Consider the following 23,035-nt stretch of genomic DNA (forward strand, 5'->3'; position numbering starts at 1 on the left):
TACCAGACAGATATTGATATTGAGCCAAAGTAAGGAGACAGTCAGACAGGTTACTGAAAGCTTGGTCAAAGACGCAGGTTTTAAAGGTCTTATAGGATTAATTGTGAAAAATGTATTGGAGAATTATTGATCAGAATTGTTGCTATGAATTTGGCCTTGCATGGTTGGCCTTCTTCTTAGGCTCAAGGGCAACAGTGGTTCCCAGTCGCAGTTTGAGCATCTTAATTTTATGTGAGCTGATCATCCTTTCCTCATTTGACATTCTTGTTGTGGAAAATACTTAAAACAAAAAAACCCTGAAATATGACTTTGATGGCTGTGAATTGTTGAAGCGAACAAAAATTGATGATTGGCTCTGATTAATATTAAGTCTTACAATTGATTATTGCTTAATAAATGGGTGACACGGTGGTTAGCGCTGCTGCCTCACAGTGTCAGATATCCGGGTTCAGTTCTGGCCTTGGATGACTCTGTGCGGAGTTCACACTTTCTCCCCATCTTTCTGCACGTTTCCTTCGGGTGCTCTGGTTTCCTCCCACAGTTCAAAGATGTGCAGGTTAGCTGGACTGGCCATACTAAATTGCCCCTTAGTGTCCCTTAGTCGGTGCAGAGTTGGTGGGCTGAATGGTCTCTGCAATGTAGAGATTCTACTCTAAATAAACAATTTTAGCTCTGAGATATGGAATGCATTGTTTATTTTACGTTTTGAACACTACAGAAATCTGCAAACAGGTGATGATACCTGAAACATTTGTGTTTGAGGATATGAGCTGACAAGTTTACAGTTGGATGAGAAAGCAGCTTTTCACCTCAATAAATTTAGTTACTTTGAAGAATTCTGACAGTTGACAATAGATTTCGCTGGAAGTGTAGACTTGGCGGGAACTTGTTCAAAATGATGCCAATAGTTGTGCAACACAATTCAAATGTTTCTGGTGCATTTCTGCAGAAAATATCATCCGAAAAATCACTGGTGCTGATTGAAGCTGAACCTCTTTCGGGTCACACCGTAACATTCAGAACCGGGAGGTAACAGCACGGAAGCAGACAATTTAACACATCAAAATTTCCACTACACAAGCTATGTAGCCTATTCCTGCTCTTTTAATATTCTTTCTTTTCAGCAACTATAGAATTCTCTTTTAGCAAGGATATGATTTTAATGCTGATATGCATGTAGCAGAAAATTCCACATCCGGACAATCCTCAGTGATAAGGACATTTTCGAACATCTTCTTTAATTCTTTTTGTGAATTATTTTTAATTTGTTCCTTCTCGTTACTGTTTCACTAACCAGAAGACACAATCCATCACTATTTATCAAAATTCTGCTGATCTCTATCAGGTTTCTTTTTAGGCATTGAGATTCCAGTCAAAAAGCATCTCATCTGTAGTAACATTCAAATGGTGCAGTGGTTAGCACCCATATCTGCATGGAATTCCTCTGGGTGCTCTGGTTTCCTCCCACAGTCTGAAAGACGTACTGATTAGATGCATCAGCCATGCTAAATTTTCCCTTGATGTTCCCAAACAGGCACCAGAGTGTGATAACTAGGGGATTCTCACAGTAACTTCACTGCAATGTTAATTTTTTTTTTTATTCATTCGTGGGACATGGGCAACGCTGGATGTCCAGCATTCATTGCCCATCCCTAATTGCCCTTGCTCAGAGGGCAATCGAGAGTCAATCACATTGCTATGGCTCTGGAGTCACATGTAGGCCAGACCAGGTAAGGATGGCAGATTTCTTTCCCTCAAGGGCATTAGGGTTTTTCCCGACAATAACAGTAGTTTCATGGCTATCAGTAGATTCTTCATTCTAAATATCTTTCATTGAATTCAAATTCCACCATCTGCCGTCGAGAGATACAAACCCGTGTCCCCAGGGCATCAGCTGTGTTTCTAAATTAATTTTCTAGTGATAATATCACTAGGCCATTGCCTCCCCAATGTAAGCTTACTTGTGACAGTAATAAATAAACTTTTAATATTGAATCCCTTCACTGAAGAAGAGGCCATTCAACCCTTCGAGTCTGCACCAACTCTCTGGCATACTGTCTTGCCCAGGTCCTCTTCCCTGCCCTGTCCCCCACACATTTCCCATGGCTAATCCATCTAATCATGGGACACTAAGGTGCAATTGAGCATGGCCAATCCATCTAATGTGCCCATCTGTGGACTGTGGTAGGAAAGCAGAGCACCTAGAGGAAACCCACATAGATACAGGGAGAATGTCTGTGTGGAGTTTGCACAATCACCCAAGGCTGGAATTGAACCCAGGTCCCTGGAGATGAGAGGTAGTAGTGCTAGTCACTGTGTGCCACCTTGCCGCCTTTCTTAACCTTACCTTTTACACCCAGGCAGTAGATAAGCAAGGGGATAAATTTTAGAAGCCACCAGGAAAACAGGCAACTGAATTAAGGAATCGTACCATTGTTGGTCCAGCCATCCCTGTCCCCGCTATGAATGTTGAGTGGGCAGTGTTGGCTGGGTCGCCTGCCTGTAGTCCAGTTGTGGACCCTAAGTGGGTAGTTAACGCCCAATTAATGGGCAGTGATTAGGCACTCACCACAGGGTGGACAGAGATAGAGGAGGACTTCTGTCCTGTCCAAAGATGTGCGTGTTAGGCTGATTGGCCATGTTAAGTTGATCCTAGTGTCAAGGGGATTAGCAGGGTAAATGTGTGGGATTGTGGGAATGGGGCCTGGGTAAGATTGTGGTTGGCGTAGACTTGATGGGCCAATTGGCTTGTTTCTAGACTGTAAGGATTCTTTGATTTGTGTGACCCTGCTCCTGAGCCTGGCCAATTTATCCATCAACTGGTTCAGGCAGCGGGTGATCAAGGGAACCATCCAGCCTGACTGTTTGCCCCTCTTCCATGGCTATGTTCACAGCCAGGTATCCTGCACATCATGGGAACAGGGAGCAGATGGAGTCTGCTGGCATGATCAAGGCCTATTATGCCTTGTGGGCACCACATGGCTTGCGGTGATTTAGTGAACTCTTTGATCACATTTTGTTGTGATGTTTTAAGTTTGTTTGATTTGGTTTTGTTTGTCGTAGTGCCCTCTTAAGAGACTGCTCTCTTAGTTTGCCCCTCATTTTTGTTTAGTTTAATTAATTCCAAAAGTGTATAATGGCAGCAAAGTGATCCATGCAGCAGTGCCATATAACTATAGGATGCGTTCGAACATGGCCTCTTAAGATGCCAGCATTTTTTAAATATAAATTTTTGTAGGCTGCATCCCCTTTTCAGTTTCTTAAAACGCTTTTGTTTGAGTTTTATTTGCATTCAGTCCCAGATTCTCATGACCTGTGGGCACCAAGTGTGGAGAGGGGCAGGGAGGAAGGAGGATCTCTTCATGAACCTGCTCTGGGGCTGGGTCAAGTTGTCTATCAACTGAAAGTGGACAGTCAAGGAGGTCACGTGGCTCGACTACCTGCCCTTTTTCTGCGGTTATATTCGTGACTGTGTATCCTGGGCGAGGACATCCAACATGTAGTGTCCACCAGCAGGATCGAGGTCTTTCGTGCCTGTTGGACACCACAGGGGTTGTGTTGTTTTATTGACCCTGTCATTCACATTTTGATCTGATATCAAAGTTTCCTGTGTGATTTGTTCTTGTTTGACGCAGTTTCCCTTTAATGGAGCTGCTGGTTTAATTTGTTCCTCATTTTGTTAAATTGTTTTGCTCTATAGGAGTCAAACAGGCAGCGGGACACGTCTGTGCCCAATGTGTAGTCAGGCAGGCTGCTGGCCAGTAAAACAAATCCTTCTCAGGCTTACTGTCACATTTGGAGGCTCCCACTTCACAATTTGTCCTCCCAATATTCACCCACCACCTAAACCTGAAAATAAGGATGGAAAGTCTTTCTTGCATATGTCACTAGACTGCTTCTCAGCAACTTAATTAACTTTGTAAATGAGCTTTACCTACAAGCATGCTTTTCTGCTCAAATGGCTTCTGACACCGTGTTATGTACAGGGACTCCACAACGTCTTTATCCTTATATCTTAATGTTGCCAAGTGTTGTCCCTTCTGTATGTTGGAGGATAGCTGTAACATGATATTTTTAAACTATTTAACTAAATCAGATAATATTGAAACACTTGTGTCAGTACCTGTCTTCTAAATTTAATTTTCTAATAATTGTTTTTTGTTTTGTTAACTTCATCTAAGGTTTTTTTTTTGCCCCCATGGCTCTTCACCTTTCTGGGTTTTTCTTGCTTTTCTTCTTCCAATAAGCTGTAGGAATTTTGGATCTGCAGACCATTGTAAAGTATCCTAACTTCTCACCGTTCTGGTACTCGGCTCACCTTGCTGGGCAATCTTCCTTCTTGTTCAACAGTTTCCAGCCACATTGACAACCTCAAAAAATGAAGAGAAAAAGAAAAGATTTTTCCTGATGTCACGGACTTTGGTTTCACCGAGTTTTCCCTTTCTTTGTCTGACACATTGAAGAGCTTCACTCTTTTCTCTCCTCCCCCCACCCCACACACTTTCCTTCTTGCTTTCTAAGCTTAGGGAAAACAAGAGGGAACAGTTTAAAAACACAACTTAAATCTCACTTTGTTGCATTATAAAGTTCAGCCTCTTCATATATCAAAATGTTCATGAGGACTTCTGACCAGAAGCAATTCGATAGCTATCTAATATACATTTACTGCAAATAGAAAGTTCACAGAAGCACAATGAATTTACTGTTGGTACAATAGCCAAAGGAAAATGTCTTGACCAACTCAAAGCATATAAGGAGTCTTCATCAACACAAAGAATCTACCCAAGAAAGAGTAACTTGAGTCCAATAGAGATAGAGTTGGCTTTTGGCACTAGTTCAATAGTGGATTTAGGTGCCTTTAGCCCCAGCTACAAATCCCATTCCTTAGTCACCAACTCCATCCCTCACCCTGGCAAGTGTCTCAGGTTGAACTGGATCTCTCACAATCTTGGTGAGACATGTGATCACAAGATGAGCCATTGACCATATTTCCATACTATCACACAGGTTATGTATTTCTATCTCCATAACATCACCCGAGTCCTCCCTCTACTTCAGCATACCAACTGCTGGGACTCTCCATGCTTTTGTTACCTCTGTGCTTGACTATTCCAGTGCACACTTGACTAGCCTCCCTCATTCTACCTTCTGTGGACTGTGATCATCCAAAACACCCATCAACAACACCTACCAACCCATGGCCCCTACCACTTAAAGGACAAGAGCAGCAGATGCATGGGAGCACATACACTGCAAGTTTCCCTCCAAACTAAACACCATCTAGACTTGGAACTATATCACAGTTCCTTCCTTTTACTAGAATTCCTGGAATTCATTTCCAAAGTGCACATACTGACAGCACATGGATTGCAGTGGGTCTAGAAGGCAGCTCACTACCATATTTTAAAGGCAATTAATGATGGGAAATTGCTGGTCTTGCTGATGACAGACCCTCCCAAATTGGCCACTGTGTACATTGGATATCCAATCCACTTCTGTCAGTGTTCCACCTCTGGCTAAACTGAAAACTACTGTCAGTGACTTGTTGTATGTGACAATTCCTCATTTGCAAAACCAACTCCAGCAAGCAAATAAGATTTTTTTTATTCACATAGTTATGCTATCACATCCTCAGGACATCCCAAGTATTTTACAGCTTGTTGGTGTGGAGTCGTTTTGTATGTAGGCAAACAATTAAGGCAGCCAATTTCCCAGGCCCAATTTTAATCCCATAATGCTGCTGTGTGGCACTTAGTCTGTTTAAAATAACAAGGTGCAATTTGTGTGCCTTTGTGAGGCAATTAGAAGCTGATTGCTTTCAGCCAATCCTCAGGTCAATTAGAGGTCAGCTGGGTTTTCCTCTTAATATACTTTCTTCTTAAAACTTGTGACTCTTGAAGTCAATTAGGAGGCACTTTCCATTAGTGATTTTTCTCTGTTCATTAGAAATGATTGGATTTCCTTTCCTTTTGTTTTAAAGGTGTGACAAAGAAATTGTGTATGTGTGATACCTGATGGGTGGTGGATGTGTCTTGAAACTCTTTTAGTCCCATGTATCTGACTATCTGCCAGAGATTGGGGCTTAGAAATCTGAAGATTCTAATTTGGAAACACAACCTCAATCCAATTAAAAGCACTTGATGATCAGTTCATTCTTTTATAGATTTTTCAGTCCCTCGCAAGATAGGTTTGGACGAAGAAGGCTCTTTGATCTTTTCATCAACCCTAACATATTCTCATTACAAAATCCAGCTCCTTTTATTAAATGAGTCAAATATGCTGGCCTCAAACACCATTCCTGATAATGAGGTCCACTTCATGATTATCTTCTGTGTAAAGAAATACTTCTGTCTATTCTAACCTTCGCTAGCACAACACTTAGCCTGAATGCAATCTAATGTAACTAAAATATTATTTTTCTGTCCTGATAGATACTTTGTGCACATCCCGAACACCGTCTCCCCCACCCCGTCAAGACATTTTATTCAAAATTTAAAAAGTTCTAGCTTACGAGTACATTTCAATTCAAATTAAAGTTTATGAAATGTCCACAGTAGTCATGATGTGGAGATGCCGGTGTTGGGCTGGGGTGGGCACAGTAAGAAGTCTCACAATACCAGGTTAATGTCCAACAGATTTATTTGGAATCATGAGCTTTTGGACCGCTGCTCCTTCTTTAGGTGAGTGGAGGATTGGCTGATGAAGGAGCAGTGCTCCGAAAGCTCGTGATTTCAAATAAACTTGTTGGACTTTAACCTGGTGTTGTGAGACTTCTTACTGTGCACAATAATCATGTTATCCATTCTTTAACCAGTTAACAATATAATTGATAAAAACAGAAAATGTTGGAAACACTTAGCAAGTCAGGCAGCATCGATGAAGGGAGAAATCGAGTTAACAGATGGAATTTTGTTGTCTCGCCTGCCATGGGAATCATAGCGGGAGGGATACGAACCCTACAAAGGTCCATTGGTCTTGAGTGGGATTTTCCGGTCTTGGGACGAGGGCAGCTGGAAAATCCCACCCTATATTTCAAGTTTGTGATCTATCATCAGAACCGGAAAAAGTTAAAAATGTCATAAGCTTTAAGCAAGCGGAAACGTGGGAGGTGGGAAAAAGAACAAAAGGAAGAGGTCTTCGAGAAAATAAGAGAGACTAAATGACAGTCGGTGGTGCAACACCAAAAGGGGTTTGTAATGAGACAAGTAAAGAAACAAGAGGTGTATACAATGGAGGTGTGAATGGCAGAATAATGAACAGCTGCTATTGGAAAGCAAAGACAAAAGAAAAACTGGAGTTAAAACAACACCTGCAAAGAAAATGGGGAGGGGGGGTGGTGGTGGTGGGGGGCAGAGACTGCAGTTTGACACTGTTGAACTCAATGTTGAGACTTGAAGGCTGTAAAATGCGTCATCAAAAGAATGAGGCACTGTTCTTTGAGCTTCTTTGGAATCTCATTGCAGGGAGAGGGAGTTCAGAGCAGGAGCAAAGCAAAAAATTAAAATTAAAGGCAACTGGAAGTTCAGGATCGTGCTTGTGGGATGAATGGAGATATTCTGCAAAGTGGTCACCCAGTCCATGTTTGGTCCCTCCATTGTAGAGCAGACCACACTGTGAGCAGTGAGCACGGTATAATAAATTGAAAGAAGCACATACAAGTTGCTGTTTCATCAGAAAGGAGTGTTTGGGGGTTTGGATGGTAAGAAGTAAGGAGTCTCTTGTGTTTGCATAGAAATACACTGTGGGTAAGGAAAGGTGATATTGAGGGTGACTGAGGTGTGGACCTGGGTGTCATGGAGGTGTCATCACCTGACGAAGAGGTAAACCTAGAAAGCTTGTGAGTTTACTATCAAATAAATCAGTTGGACTTAAACCTGGTGTTGTCAGACTTCTTACTGTGTCATGGAGGAAACAGCCACTTTGGAATGCTGAATGGGAGGGGAGAAGAAATGCTTAATGTTGGACTCATGCTGGAGATGGTGGAAATAGTGGAGGATGATCCATTGAATACTAAGGCTGTTGGGGTGGAAAATATGGACAAGGAGAAACCTATCATGATTCTGGGAAGGAGGGAAAGGCATGAAAGCAGAAGTGGTGGAAATGGCACAGACATGATCAAGGGCTCCATCAACCTTAGATAAAATAATTAAAAAGCCAGTGTTAAAAGCCCTATATAATACAATGGATTTCTGTTGTAGAATGATTATCAGAAAGGTGAAGTCAGCTTATGCTATAGAAAAAAACCTGCCATAAAATTATTTAAAATCTAGACTACAATTACCTAGGTTAAATGCCTTCAAATATCATTATTAAAATCACACTCAGAGTACCCACGACCTTATTGGTTTCAATATCTGTTGAAGGCCAGATATTGGAGAGGCAGAGTTACTTACATCAAGGCTTCATCCTCAGCTGTTACTTCAACATGAGATGAAACTCTGCTAAAACAAACACCATTTGTACTCCTTTATTATTTCCATTTGAACCCTAAATCCACTCACTGATTTGTAAGTAAGTTATTAGAATTTTACTTCTTAAACAAAACTACAGAACTAAGATGTCTTTTCCTTTTAAGTAGGATTTAAATTTTATAACAGTGAGCTAGATTAGAGCCTTCATGAACTGGGACACGGGCAATATTCAAGTTCCAAAATCCAGTCTGAAGTGATTATATTACTCTATAACAACATTGCACACTCTTTCTCCACCCTGTGTGCTCTTAGAAACCAGTGTGGTCAAACTTGTGAGACATCTGTCCTCTTAATGGTTATCCTTGTTGTTAGCATATGAAAATATTCTTTAAGTTGGCTTCTTTTAAAAAATGCTAATTCTTTATCAGTTCACTACCTTACCAGGTGCATATGTTTTGCTCTCACTCTCACCCTCCCCCACAAAAGAACGCAAGAGGTGTAACAGGCGGATCACCGCAGTGAATCGCAGCGAGCTCCCAACTGGCACACCAGACTGCCAGCAGGCTGCTCGTGTCAGCTCTACAGAACAACTACAGCATGTCAGATTGTACAAGACTAGCTCTCTGGTGTACAAGACATTTGTCAATGTCTCATTGCTGTGCGATGCCTGCCCTGGGAATTCCTCGGCGTAAAATTCTGGCCAACAAGTCTAATCAAAAAAAAATTGACAAAAGCAAGGGCGGGGGGAGGGTGCGCGTGGAGGCAGGGTACGCAAATCTGACCCAGCTTTTTTTTTCGGGAAAAGGAAAATTCTAATATACAATGTGTATCCAAGGACGTTCCAGGACGGCTGACCTGAAGACACAGAATTGTGCAGACTTGACAAATCAGATTGGTGGAATAATCTGTAGGGGAAAGAAATGAGAGTGATAGCAGGCTCTGATGAATTCAGAGTGTATTTGATCCTTTTTTTAACAATGAATGAAATTTGCTGTGAATAGCTTGCAAGCTGCTGAAGCCTCTGGCATCACCTAAGCCGACACTCAGATCACACCTTCATTTAATGAGCTTCTCCAAAGTTTATACATCTTGCTTTTCCTCAGGGAGTTAAGTGGGGCTTCAGTCATTCACGGCTGGGGCTGTGAGGAGAGGGGTGGCATAGCAAATTTTTGATTAAAAAGCCAAAGTAATTATGCGCAGATAACAGAAATGAGCTTTCAGTTGCTCAACATCAAGGCATGGCCTTATCTTAAACAGGGCCTTGGCACAGTGATGCAAAATGGTCATGCAAAATTAATTTTTAATGTGTTCAATTTATATTAAAAATTCCTGCAAGTGTGCAAAAATATTATGTTTTAAAATATTTTTCAAACTGGAATTGCCTGAAGGTGTTGCTGGGGAAGGAAAAAAAAGCTTTCAAACTGAAGGGAGTGAAAGGTTTTTATTAGACATCATGCAAGCATTCAGATGAAACTCAGGTCATTTTTTAAGTGTCTGATATAATATTCTATAATATGCTGCAATAGGAATAATGAATCACTGAAGTGTTCATAGAATTTTCACAGAACTGTTACCAAGACATTGTGGACTGATCCAACCGTGGTTCATAGTTATTTAAATTTTCACAACACTTTGAATGAGACACATACTGCATCCAATGAGTTCTATATTTTGCTAAATAAATTGGTCTATTTATGAGCCTGTGGCCATGACAAAGGCACAGGAGTCTCCGAGAGCAATGCTAAATGTGCAAAATCGCATGAACTTTTATTCACCCTAGGTCAAGAGTAGGGTAAACACCAGGCAAAAAAACGTTGGGGGGAATCTTGGCCTCTGATCTAACTGAACCTTCTACGTATTGCATTTTTAAATAGATCAACCCTATAAGGAGGCCAGGTGGGAGTAAAAAATACACTGTCAAATATTACAACTGTCACTTTAATGTTCATTGATATGTCAGAATTTTAATTTGGGTTCAAGAGCCAACTTTACTCATATACTACGTATTTGAATTTTAAGATGGCATGAGTTTAAATCCTGCCTTTCTGTATTGTAATGTATTTAATCATATTAAATAAACTCTGTTGAGCTCTATTTTGAAGAGAACAGAACAATTGCATCATTTAGTGGCATTTAAACCCTAACCTCCAAATTTTGTTACCTGAGAATAATTATAACTTTTGACCATTTATCTCAATAAAACAGACTTGTAGCAAAGTGGCTGAACAACTACCATCTTCTAAATTGTTGGTGCTGTGCAAATGTCACGTGTGATATAAACAAACAGTAAATGTGTAATCTGTGAGATATGACATTTGTCTCATTTGTGACTGCAATGTGATAAGGCATTTGCATCTTTATCGCACAGAGTTTTGCAGCTCGGGTCACTCGAAGGTTAGGTATGACACAAATCCTTCACTTCTTATCCTTGAATTTGTCACCTAGGAGACTGGCATTGACAGCTCAGTGAGGGGCCTGAAGATTAAGTGAAGAGTGGGGAGCAGAGCCACAGATTTCAGGTTTGAGTTGCCAACTTCTATTTAATTCTTCGCCTGGGTTGAGAAGCTCTAACAATTTGGACTTATGAAGTGACTGGTTACATTTAATGTTTGGGACGTGTGAAAAATTCAATGTTTTCGAGTGACCCTTTAGATTGACCCTTTAGATTTACTTTTAAAAATGGTTTTAAGAGAACCTTATCTTCTGTCTGGACTAGAGTCAGATTGCCAAGCCAAAAACTGGGTTGTGGTGCCAGCTTTTCAACAATGAGCTCCAAGAACTCTTTCGTGTTAACAATAAAGCAATAGCATAACTGTCCATTTTAGAACTGCTACTATAAAATCTGCTGCAGTCGTGCAAGTCCTCACTGACCAGCAAGTGATAAATAACACCAACACATATAAAGATTTATGGTTTGTAAAAGTAAATTATGCGGGTGGCACAGTGGCATAGTGGTTAGCACTGCTGCCCCAAGACCCGGATTCGATTCCCGACTTGAGTCACTTTCTGTATAGAGCTTATACATTCGCCTCGTGTCTGTGTGGGTTTCTTCCGGGTGCTCCGGTTTCCTCCCACAGTCCAAAGATGTGTGGGCCACTCTAAATTGCCCCTTAGTATCGGGGAATTAGCAAGGGAAATGTACGGGAATAGGACTTGGGTGGGATTGTGGTCGGTTCAGGCTTGATGGGCCGAATGACTTCCTTTCGGCACTGTAGGGTTCTCTGATTCTATGCAGGCAAATCTTACACATTGAATTATATAAGGATATGGGTAGTACAGTGGCACATTGGTTAGCACTGCTGCCTCACAGTGCCAGGGACCTGGGTTCGATTCCAGGTTTGGGCACTGCTTGTGCGGACTCTGCACATTCTCTCCATATCTGTGCGGGTTTCCTCCCATGGTCTGAAAGACATACTAGTTAGGTGCACTGGGCATGCTAAATTCTCCCTCAATGTACCTGAACAGGCCCCAGAGTATGGCAGCAAGGGGATTTTCACAGTGGCTTCATTGCAGTGTTAATGTAAGGTTACTTGTGACACTGATAATTAAACTCAAAAAAAAGTGAGATCTTGTAATTTAATTTCAGTTGCTAAAACTTTTAATCTGATTAGAAGGTGGGTTGCAAGATATTTGATATCAATACCAGTTTGACTATCTTTAAAGCCCTCATCGAAATGACAATATGCTGGTCATATCAGGCAGCTTTTAAACAGTATATACAGTTGTAAGATGCATGTAGAATGTGTGGTTATGTGTATTGGCAGTGACATTATGATTTATTACTCTCTGTGAAAAACCATTACAAACAAAGAAAAACTATTTATATTTTCAGCAGTCTGCTTGAATAGGAATCAGATTGTACTTGGTTAGGGAACTGAGGTCATCATTCACTCCCATTTTACCCCCACCTTTCCCTCAGTGAATAGATCTGCCTTGTCTGTTCCTGCTTTATCAAGCAGACATCTACATCTGTGAGTAAAGCTCCACTTCCTCAGTTAAAAAGCTGCATCTGATTGTACTAATAAAGCCCCACTTCCTCAGTTCAAAACCTGTGTCAGATTGGGCCAATTATTTGAATGAGTCACTGCAACAGGCAACACAACAGTAGGTCTTCGGAGACCTTTGAACTGAGATTTCTTCAAAGGTGAACCACACACTATTATTAGGTGATTGTCAAAAAAATTACCAAATCGCTGATTTTCTAAGTTAAACTGTGTTATACTGATGGAAGAATGCACAGGACTGAGGAAGTGCATGTGGTAGAGAAAAGGAGGAAGAGAGTGAGACAGGCAGGGGGTGGATAGCAAAAAGTAATGGAAAAAGGATATAGAAAACAGAACCAAACTTAATATTGAATGCACTTTGATGTGGTGTTTCAGATGTGAAACTGTCAGAGACCTGTGCTAATTTCTTACTATTGTTTTATGTATCTAGATTGAGTACTTTTATCATTATTATAAGTTTCCCAGTTTTAAAATGCCAGATTTTGGAGAAGTAAATGGAAAAGTAACTGCATACAACATATTTAAATAAATACATTAGCAAACTGGTAGGTCTTGTGTCACAGTGGGTGGTGTCCCTGCCTCCGAGTTAAAAACTCTGGATTCAGGTCCTACCCCAGGACTAGATGACCCAAGGAAGGTGTGCTCATAATGTGGCCAAACAGGTTTTTTTAATATTCTTTCATGGGATGTGAGCCTCGCTAGCAAGCACCAACATTTGTTACCCATTTCTAATTGCAATTTAACTGAGTGCTCAGTCATTTCAGAAGGCAGCTAGGAGTCAACCACTTTGCTGTGGGTCTGGAGTCAGATATTAGCCAGGCCAGGTAAGGATGGCAGATTTCCTTCCCTAAAGGACATTAGTGAATGAGATGGGTTTTTACGACAATAGACAATGGTTTCATGGTCATTATTAAAATTTTAATTCCAGATTTTTAACTGAATTAGTATTTTACCCTCTGCTGCGGTGGGATTTGAACGCGAGTTGAGTGTGTCAACCTGCAAATCCTTCCAATCATTCCAGTGGCTAGCAGCAAGAGCAGGAGAAACTCCTAGTCAGCCACGCTTGATGAGGCGTGGCGCTTCTCATACTATAAGTGCCTCATGACAGACTAGCGACATGTCCTGGGAATGACTAGCTGTGGAAACAGACTATCTTAGTGCACCACTGGGTATGGGAAGAGAATTGAATTGGAAGCAAACTGGTGAATTCCTACTATAATGAAATTGTAGAAATGGGATGGAAGCCAGTAAGTCGACTATGCCTGCACATGCGTTAGGTTTGGACCAGAGCTGTGTACTTCAGCCTCATTCCTATGTTCTTCTTTTTCATGTATCTCTGTCAGGATACCTATATTCTGGGTGTAGCCCTATCATAATGGATCCGAGGTTTCCAGTTTGTCCTCATAATTTGTTCTGATTGCCACTTTTCTAGAACATGTGATATATCTGCCACTCACACACACCAGTGACCTCTTCAAAAATCACCCTCCTTCCTACTCAGTGATGCTTCTCCTCTGACGTGTCACAGATTAGAAAGAAAGCAATTAATTCTCCCCGCCCTTTTTTCTAATTTATTGCATATCATAATCACTAGTCATCAACACCATGAAGTGGTTAAAAGTAGATTTTTTGAATACATATTCTATTTATTTTGACACAATTTAAAACTCTTTCACTGCATAGTGCGACATGGTGGTACAGTGGTTAGCACTGCTGCCTCACAATGCCAGGGGCCTGGGGTTCAATTCCTGCCTCGGGTTACTGTCTGTGTGGAGTTTGCACATTCTCCCTGTGTCTGTGCGAGTTTCCTCCCACAATCCAAAGATGTGCAGGTTAGGTTGACTGTCCATACTAAAATTGCCCCTTAGTGTCAGGGGGATTAGCAGGGTAAATATGTGGGATTACAGGTATAGGGCCTGGGTGGGATTGGTGTCAGTGCTGGCTCGATGGGCCAAATGGCCTCCTCCTGCACTGTAAGATTCTATGAATAACTGGAAGCCGCAATATAACTTGACTTTTTTTTCCAATTGTTACCTTGTTTGCAAGGGCATGATACAATGTCTGACAGAAAAAAAAGAACATCCCCTAATGGCCATATTATTGACATACTTTACTAGATTTGTTGGAATAGATTTTAAACAATTCCTCTATTATTTATTCCTTGTGTTGCATAATGGAATTTCTGCTTTGATCATTTGAAACCAATTTCATAAGGGAAGCATTATACGTGTTGGTGTTTTAACTAAGCACGTATTTCATCCACTTACAACTGATTCAAGAGTCTATTTGAACCAGCCGACATCCCTGTTACTGTGGGTCTATAAGGTGAGGCTGATTGGATGAGATGTGCTGGACCAGGCTCTTCAAATATTTGTGTTTTGACAGCACTTCTCACTGTAAAGTGTTTTACTTTTACACCATATCGGCAGACAAACATACTGCTCAATTGATGGAAACTGCAAAATCTCTTTTTGCAATTACCTGTCGGTCAATTTAAGGTCAATCTCATAAAAGTGAACCAACCTGATTTCTTCAGCCCGTCCTTAGACCAGCAGTGAGTACATTACTGTAGTTATAATGTAAATAATTTGTGTCATTACTAGGATTACAAAACTCAAAATGCATTTCACTGCACTTGCATAGGAAACAGCCACTACCACTTGAAAATAAAATCTATATAGCCAGCTACTGCAGTCTTCAATCAAATCTATGTTGAAGTGACCATAAGACTATTGTTAAAGCTAGAATGACTTGATCTGTGTGGACCCCAGAAGCATTTTGCTCTTTCCTAAAGGCCAATTTCTTTAGCTATTGATTGTGAAAGTGATATCACACTGGAAGGTGTATTGATATGGTGTTAGTTTACATAGCAGTCCTGAGGATCATCACTGGCTAATCAAAGCCACTGTCTGAACATTGCTCTGAACACAGTACAAATAAAATCAATAGACGATTAAATGACATGTACAAGATGTATCAATATTAAATATATACCATTTCCCGGACACAAACGCAGCACAAGGTGGATGGAGCAAATCAGATCGGCTCAGGTTGTGACGAGTGCCAGGGTAGACCATTGTGGAAAAGCAGAGTGCAGTTAAAGTGATATTAGTTCTGTTTTGTGTCTCCAGTGTAAATTGCTGAAGGATTTCAGGAAACGTTTACAGTGCTCTGAACTTCCTAAAATAGTGATTGCTGTGGATTTTCAAATTTGAGTGATTAATTATTTTTCAAAAAACATTAAGCCACTCTGAAATACACCTAAAGGGTTAACATAGTTAAATCTGTCTGGCTCAGTGCCAACACCTCTATAATTTGCCTTGAGAAAGACCACCAAGATTGGTGGCTGAAAAATTACCACTAAATCATATAAATCTGCCAAGGTTAACACTTTAATTATGTGTTGGAGCTATTTGTGTGTTATTTAATATGGGCTCATGTCAAAACTACACCTTGAAGTAGAGGAGGGTAATCTGACAAACCTTTTGGGTGCACTATTCCTCAGGAAAATTTCCTGCCACAGTCCTGCCACATGACTACCAATTACTTGCATGCCCGCTTTTCATCTCTCCTCCCTTGGAGGCCATTCCTTCAGCTGCCTCAGCACTAAAGTCTGGAATTCCCTCCCTAACCCTGTCCGCCTCACTGCCTCTCTCTCCTCCTTTAAACTGCTTCTTAGAACTACTTCTTTGACCAATCCATTCCCTTACTTGATTCGGTGTCAAATTTTGTTTGACAAGGCTTTTGTAAAGAGCTTTGGAATATTTTAACACATTGTCATTCGGTCACAGACATAATCATTCTCTCATTGACTTAAAGAACATGATTGAGGGGCTAAATGGTCTAACCGTGTTTCTAGAATCATAGAACCCCTACAGTGCAGAAGGAGGCCATTTGGCCCATTGAGCCTGCACAGGCAACAATCCTACCCAGACCCTATCCCAATAACCCCATATATTTACTCTGCTCGTCTCCCTGACACTAAAGGGCAAATCAGCATGATCAATCAACCTAATGCATACATTTTTGGACTCTGAGAGAAAACTGGAGCACTCGGACGAAACCCATGCAGACATGGGGAGAACGTGCAAATTCCACACAGTGACCGGAGGCCAGAATTGAATCCAGTGTCTGGCACTGTGAGGAGGTTGTGTTAACCATTGTGCCACCATATTTCCCCTGTGTTCCTCGGTATAAATGCTAGTCGTTGTCATTCTTGTTTGATTGATGGGTGATCTCAGCAGGTGAAATTTAGAATTGTCCTTAATGTCAGTGCCAGTGTAAGGATGATCATAATTATTTGCTGGGAGTTCCAAAATCATTTTTGCAAATGCCAACCAGAATTGTAAGCAACCTCTTATTTAAAATTATATTTTTAACGCATTGCTGACATCCTTAACCTGAACAGTCTGTTTCAAAGCATATACTCCATTTCTCAAATTAATTTTACAAGCAAAACTTTTAGAAGTTGTCCCAGTGATCTCAATACATTCATCCATGATGTGAGTGGGCCATATAGTCCCAAATGAATCTTCACTCAGCACTTTGCTGCTATGTATCATAGATTCACTGGCTTCAGAGGAGGAAGGAAGAAAAGACAACTAAAAAAGAAAATGGATGAGAAATATAGACTTTTAGTTCCAAAGGAAAAGGATTTCGAGGAGAACAACATATAACGCAGAAGAGCTTTGTGAAATCTTATTTCGAGAGCGCTCAGCAACCATCGTCCTGTTAGGGTACAGCAGCATCCTTGGGGTTACCATCGACCAGAAATTCAACTGGACTTGCCACATAAATACAGTGGCTACAAGAGCAGGTCAAAGGTTAGGAATACCTACGGCGAGTAACTCACCTCCTGACTCCCCAAAGCCTGTCCACTATCTGCAAGGCACAAGTCAGGAATGGACTACTCCCCATTTGCCTGGATGGGTGCAACTCCAACAAAGTTAAAGTTTATTTGTTAGTGTCACAAGTAGGCTTACATTAACACTGCAATGAAGTTACTTGAAAATCCCCTAGTCGACAGACTCCGGCGCCTGTTCAGATACACTGAGGGAGAGTTTAGCATGGCCAATATGCCTAATCAGCACATTTTTTGAACTATGAGAGGAAACCGAAGCACCCAGAGGAAACCCAAGCAGACACAAGGAAAACTTGCAGACTCCACACAGACACTGACCCAAGCCGGAATCAAATCTAGGTCCCTGGCGCTGTGAGGCAACAGTGCTAACCACTGTGCAACCATGCCATCCCCACACTCAAGAAGCAGGACTCCAGTCAGGATTAAGCAGCCTGCTTGATTGGCATCACATCTACAGACATCCAGTCCCTCCACCACTGACGCTCAGTAGCAGCAGTGTGTACTATCTACAAGATGCGCTGCAGAAATTCACCAAAGGTCCTTAGACAGCACCTTCCAAACCCACGGCCACTTCCATCTAGAAGGACAAGGGCAGCAAGTACATGGGAACACTACCACCTGCAAGTTCCTCCTCCAAGCCACTCACTGTCCTGACTTGGAAATACATCGACGTTCCTTTGCCGTCACACATTCAAAATCCTAATGGCATTGTGGATCAACCCACAGCGTTTCAAGAAGGCAGCTCACCACCACCTTCTCAAGGTCAACTAGGGATGGGCAATTAATGCTGGCCAGCCAGCAATGCCCATGTCCCACAAATGAATAAAAAGTGCACCTGCAGAATGATATTCAGGGCAGCAATTTGACCAGAAACCGAATTAAATTCAATGTGCTGGCAGATCAAACTCTTTCCCAATTCTAATGCTTAAACAGTACTGCCAAATGTGAGGTGGTTCTCATAGATCTACATGCAGAATACATAATACCTGTATTAATTTGCATCATAAAGCCAAACCTAAGCCAAGGAGATAGTAACCTTCAGGAACCCATTTCTGAAGCAAGTCAATATTCAAACATCTTCTGTCATAAAGTATAAATCCTTTACAGGTGTCAAAACAGCTCAGTAAATTGAAGCTCCATCCAAAACACTTCAATAAATGTAGCCGAACATAGATTTATATCCCTTGAGTCATCAGACGACTTCTCAGCCTTGGCCGAGATGTTAGGAGAAGTGCTGAATGGCTCTTTACAGAAAGGGAGTTAGTATGAGTGACCCAAATCATAATTTATATGCTTCTTTGCAGCTCAGTTACAAAGTGGATTGGCAGAGGCTGGGAACTATGCCACTCATTTATTCTTCCTGTTGGGTATTGTGTGTAGCATGGGAAAACTGACAGGAACAAATTACATCTACCAACTTTATCATACAAAACGTCCCGACGTAATTTACAATACACTGGACAATGAATATGAACAAAAAATAGAGGTGGGGGTTGGGGGAGGGGAGTGCAGTGTTGGGGGGGGATGGTCGGGAGATGACAAAAGGCGCAGTCAAGAAGGTCTACTTTGAGAATGTTTGGGACAGTAAAGAAGCGATAGTGGAGGGAGTAGTGCTGAATGTTGTGTCACTGACAGTGGGGTTGAAGAAACGAGAAGCATTGTGTAGTACTGACCAGAGTTGGTAGAGGAAAGAAAGGAAGATATGTTCGCAAAAAAGCATATTTTTCAAACATAACACATGCAGGAACGCTAACATAAAAGAAGTGAGTTCAGGGATTTTATGAACTTGCTGTTAAGCTTCATCCACTTTTCACTTGCGTAAATTTCCAGATGAGTATGCCATCCTATCCTTCAGTTTTTATGAAGATATTTATACATCTATGTCAATTAACGCTAAAGAGTTCAATGGTTAACTATTTTATTTTACATAACATAGTGTAAACATATCACCTCCATTGAGGAACACCTTACCAAAAAAATGGACAGCTACTGGTATTAACAGCAAAAAGACAGCAAGGATATTGTTTTAATTCAGTTCAATAGTGTTTGACAGCTACCAGTGTTTCCAGTGCAAGATTACTCTGGATTTCACACAGCATGGTCAATCCACCTAATTTAGACATATCTGGACGGAAACCAGGGCATCCAGAGGAAATCCACGCAGACACGGGGAGAGTGTGCAAATTCATTATAGTCACCCAAGGCTGGAATTGAACCCGGGTCACTGGCTCTGTGAAGCAGCTGTGCTAATCACTGTGCCATCGTGCCGCATGTCAAGAAGAACTCTAAATCACCACCCTCACTAGAATTGCTTTTCACATTGCTACCCATTCCCAAATCTCCCAGCCCTGTCAGAACTTCCAGAGGGGCGTCAGCTACAATAGGTACCAGTTTGATGGCTGCAATTCACCAACAGCATTTACATAAGGGCTAAAGTCAAATTTAGCCAGGCCTCAGCCTTGCATGGAGTGATTCCGAGATCAGTTGCTGCACTGACATTGTAACAATAACTTAAATTAACATATTTGATTTAACATAGTGGAACATATGAAGGCAATGGGGAGGTGATGGCCTTGTGGTATTATGTCTAGATTATTAATCCAGGAACTCAGCTAGTGTTCTGGGGACATGGGTTGTAATCCCACCATGGCAGCTGATGGAATTTGAACTCAATAAAAGATGTTTGCAATTAAGAATCTACAGATGAACATCAAACCATTCTCAATTGTCGGAAAAACACATCTGGTTCCCTCATGTCCTTTAGGGAAGTCCTTATTTGGTCTGGACTTCATGTGACTCCAGAGCCACAGCAATGTGGTTGACTCTCAAATGCCCTCCCAGGGCAATAAATGCTGGTCAGCCAGCGATGCCCATGTCCCACAAACGAATGAAAAAAACACAAGAGCGTTATAAAACTTGCAAAACCAAGTCACATAAGGAGATATCCGATTAGATGACTAAAAATTGGTCATAGAGATGGATTTCCAGGACTGTCTTAAAGGGAGAAAGTGAGAGGCAGTGAGGTGTCAGAAGGATGTTCCAGGTCTTAGGGCCTACCAAACTGAAGAAACAGTCACCAATGAGGGAGTTATTAAAATTGGAGGTGCTCAATCAGGGTGGCATGGTGGCACAGCGGTTAGCACTGCTGCCTCACAGTGCTAGGGACCTGGATTCAATTCCAGTCTCGAGTGACTGTGTGGAGTTTACGCATTCTCCCTGTGTCTGCGTGGGTCTTCTCTGGGTGTTACGGTTCCCTCCCAAGTCCAAGGATGTGCAGGTTAAGTGGATTGCCAATGGTATGTGTGTGAGGTTACGAGAATAGGGCAGGGGAGCAGGCCTGGATAAGATACTCTGTCAGAAACTCGATGGGCCAAATGGCCTCCGTCTGCACTATTAGGGATTCTATGACTCAGGAGGCTGGAATCAAACGAGCATGTCAAACCTCTCTCACATTGTCTTCAAAGGTGGACAATACTTTGGTTTTATACTTACCATTTAGTTGGTTTTGACCAATATTCTGATCTAAAACCATTTCATTTTGTACTGTGATGTGAGGTAAACTAAGAAAAAGCATTTTTTTTAATTCAACAATGCAGGACTGCAGCAAAGATTTTCTCATCAGTGTTAATTTATTGCAAACAGGCTAACATTTGCATTAAAATACATAATGTTGATTAGAAAACCTGTCTCTCTGAAGGACTTTAAGCTGCTCTTCATGGGGAGAAAAAGGCCAGTCAATAAAACTACAACATAATAATCAATTGCCATTTGTGACGGCGAGGCTGACAGTGGGTGCAGATCACTGCAGATTACTGTCATTGTGTGCTGTCGTGCAGTACAGGCAGGCAACACAGTGGAAGACAAATTATACTGTATTCAGAGGAACCAGAAAGCATTTAGTCGTACCTGTTCCCACTGTAACTGAACATGAAGTAATGTCAATACTAGTGTCTCCTGGATGCACATGACAGGATTATGAGGAGAAAGGGCTAAATTAATCAAAAAAGGCTCCTCTGACATCCTTCATTACCGTGAGGCTATTTCATGATAAAGAATATTGTACTCCAGACCATCTTTTCTCTTTTAGGCATTCTGTCAATGAATATATTTATACATTTCAACTGGCGTGGTGTACAATAGCCCTATGTTACTGTCCAATTGGCCATAACCCACTCTGGGTTAAATAATTTGGCTAACATCCACATAGTAAACTTGGAAGTATCGAATATTTGACTATTCTTTGTCAGTCAAAACACAGCACGTGACACCATAAATGGAGAATATTTCCCTGGGCACCAATAATTCATTTTCTGTTTAGGTCTTGCCAATCGCAATGCAACACCCACCTTATATTACCGTGCCCAATGTGCCAGCTATGTAATTACATGGTCTTATATTAAAAAAAATAAAATCAATAGCAGGCAGGAAGAGAATGGAATGTATAATAAACTGCCAAGCATACCAGTCATAATTCTCCGATTGTCATACTTTTGTAACCCACGCCATTGCTACACATGCTGGCACATGACAGTCAATAAAATGTAATCAGAGGTGTAATGAAGCTTCAGAGCTCTCAGCCTTAATTCGATTCCGTGGGGCTATGGAGCTGCAAATTTAAGTTTCAAAGCCCATCATGGTCCATTTCTGCTTTTTAACTGGCCCTGACTTTATATGCCGCTAGGTCAATTTCTCTTCCCTCCACAGCTCTCATAGTAACCCTGTCAACTCCCGCCATGAACTAACTTCATTACGCTAGCCACGAGCTTCGCCAGGACTGGAAGAATTCGCTTTAAAATTAAAGATGAAAGTTTATTTATTAGTGTCAAGAGTAGGCTTACATTAACACTGGTTACTGTGAAAATCCCCAAGTCGCTACACTCCGGCACCTGTTCGGGTACATGAGGGAGAATTTAGCATGGCCAATGCACCTAACCAGCATGTTTTTCAGAGCACCCGGAGGAAACCCAAGCAAATACAGGGAGGACGGGCAGACTCCACGCAGACAATGACCCAAGCCTGAAATCGAACCCAGGTCTCTGGCGCTGAGAGGAAGCAGAACTAACCACTGTGCCACCATGCCATCCCAGCTGCCCAACATGTACAAATGAGAGAGAAAAGAAATCTCCAGTTTACAAGATGTTGTGTTCCATAACTCGTTGAGCGGCGAGGCAGTAGATAATGCTGGCCTTTTTTAGCCATTATGATGAAGAATAAAAGAAGAGAATAAATAAATACATTTTGCATTTCATTCAGCAAAATAAAACTCCATTTTGTTTCAGAGTTGCAACAGAAGAAAGATCAAAAGTTGATCAAATTCGATAGTTTGTGAGGATTTAACATGTAAAAGCTCATGAGGTGTGTCACTGAGCTTTACAGAACCGGAACTCCTTTCTTTAAGATTTTTAATCTGTCCTGAGATTGACCCTCTCCTCAGGATCAGAGCTTCCTGCAGCAGTTTGGCTGCTCTGTCCATTCCAGGGAAAAAATTTTGCTAGGCTTATGCTTTCCATCATTATACCTGGCCCCTGCTCAAGGTAACGTAGTAGTCAGGTGAGGACGAAGATCCAGTTGATCTGTGGTAATCTTCTGGCTTGACTAAAGTCACTAAATGTTATTTATGACATGTGACAAAAGAAAGGTTGCTATTGCCAACATGGAATGGTGCAATAACAGTTTGCATTGGGATGGCATGGTGGCACAGCAAGGGGCAGCAGACTGGCATAATGAGGGGTGATACAGTGGCACAGTGAGGAGCAGCA

This window comes from Carcharhinus amblyrhynchos, chromosome 11, assembly GCF_965287045.1.
Source record: "Carcharhinus amblyrhynchos chromosome 11, sCarAmb.v2.hapA, whole genome shotgun sequence".
Classification (NCBI taxonomy): Eukaryota; Metazoa; Chordata; class Chondrichthyes; order Carcharhiniformes; family Carcharhinidae; genus Carcharhinus; species Carcharhinus amblyrhynchos.